Source organism: Malurus melanocephalus, unplaced genomic scaffold (assembly GCF_030028575.1).
Source record: "Malurus melanocephalus ecotype Western Australia unplaced genomic scaffold, MMel_1.1 scaffold_545, whole genome shotgun sequence".
NCBI classification, from domain to species: Eukaryota; Metazoa; Chordata; class Aves; order Passeriformes; family Maluridae; genus Malurus; species Malurus melanocephalus.
Window position 1 is genome coordinate 326,314 of NW_026623777.1, and position 1,884 is coordinate 328,197.

The 1,884-nt window shown below is 46.3% G+C and overlaps 1 protein-coding gene across 11 annotated transcripts in view; it reads left to right on the top strand.

Moving 5' to 3' along the window:
* The window catches only part of MICAL2 (microtubule associated monooxygenase, calponin and LIM domain containing 2), a 91,016-nt gene that overhangs the window by 41,778 nt on the left and 47,354 nt on the right, over nucleotides 1-1,884 (top strand). The window lies entirely within an intron of this gene.

Genomic DNA, 1,884 nt, shown 5'->3' on the forward strand with positions numbered 1-1,884 from the left:
TACAGCCCTCTGCAAGGAGCTGCACACCAGCTTTAGGGGCTGCAGAGGGTGGGCTTGGCTTTGGTCCTTCTGCATGTCCTTGTGTGCCATTTCAAATGAAATCTATCTGTGCTTTCGAAGGGCTGGGAAGGCTTTGAACCCTATGATTTATCGTGTTTGTGGGAGCCATGTTCCTATTTCAAATGAAATTTGCAGTGCTGGGGGAATGAGTAGAGCTGTGTTCCTAGGGACAGGTTCAGAGTGTCCCTTTGGAAGCACAGCCATGGAGGCACAGTCATGTCCTGGGTGAGCCTGGAATGAGCAATCTCTGTGTGTTGGAATGGCTGCTGTGACAGTCAAATAGGGAAATGTGGGATCTTTTGCACAACTCTCAGGGCCCTTTCACATGGGCACAACAAGGGATGTGCCTTGCAAATGAGCTGCCCTGAGGATTGGGTGTAAAGCAGCATTCCCCTCTGGGCAGTGTTGTGGGYCTGATGCTGTGTGAGCCACATCACACCGTGGAACACTCTGAAATGTCCCTTAGTGGRCACAGGGTCAGTGTGTGACAGGARATGGCAATTGCTGCCACTGCTGGGGGCAGTCAGTGSGTGACACTTGCTTCTCACCAGGCTCCAAAAGGCACTGGGTGCATTCTCTTGTCCTGCAGACAATTAGGAGTCAAGCACGAGTTATTTTCAACCTTCCTTCACTGTGGATAAATGAAAGGAATGATTGAGCTCTTTTATGAGGTGTGAWAAATTGGAAAATATAGGAGTGCTACCTAGGGTGCTTGTTTGTACAGTTCTGCCAGAGAAAGAGCTGAGAATTTAAGAGTAGGATATATTTTTTGCCTTGAGTTAGTTTAAAAAACCCCAGAGTTATGGATGTTTTTGTGACGGTAAGGAGGGGAGAAGGTATAGAAAGCACTGTAATCTCTGCTGCCTGTGGAAAACATGTCTCYTAAGCACTGCTCTCTACAAATTGTAGTCGATAAATTTATCTTCCTGAGCTAACAGACCTCCTGCTGTTTAATTAACATTGTGTTTGGATCTTGTTGGCTTTTTGTATTCACTGAGCCTGCTGGAGGACTTGGCCAGATGAAAGCCAGACAGGCAGGAGAGGTGGCTGCCCTGACAGCCCCCAGCTTCAGGAAAAAGCAGTGGGTGGGTGAGAGAAGAGGAGAAATTATTTGGGGATTCAAAAACTCAYATTCCATTGCGAGGAGACAGAAACTACCCTGCCTGGAGCTTTGTAATTTATTCACGTTTATTTTAATSATGAATTTTGGAAGCTGTTCAAAAGATCAGAGTCTTAGAATAGGTCCCATAGAAAACGGATTAGAGAATGGATAACAGAGTTCCAGATGTGTAATGTACTCATTTAGTGCACTGCTAAATTCAGTTATGACTGGACAAGAGGTCTGTGCTCCAACTGTGTGTGTGACTCCTTAAAAAAGGAAAGGCAGTGCCTGTGCACCTGTGTGCACACGTGTAACATGCTGCTYCATAGAATGCTMTCCTCAATTTCTTGCTCCTGGCTTTGGTGATTTATAGARCTGATTGAACCCAAGAAATCAGCTGCTTGTGTATGTGGTCTGTAATAGTGCAGCTGTGTTTGGAGAAGGGAAAGTTTCCTAGCACTTCTGAGAAAGAACTGCATTTCCCCATAAACAAGAAGATGGGACTACATCAAGATCCAGTTCAGGGAAAAAGTAAATTCCATTTCTGGCAAAGCTGGTATTGGTAATGATGGGATTTGTGTGAGACTCTTACCTTTGGCATTGTGTGGACTCTGCAGCTCTGACCCAGGGAAATTCCTGACCCTCACTGCTGGTGCTGCTCTGCTCCTCTCCTGTGGGCAGGGGAACATTCCTCAGGGGAGCAGGAAGCAGAGCCACTGATG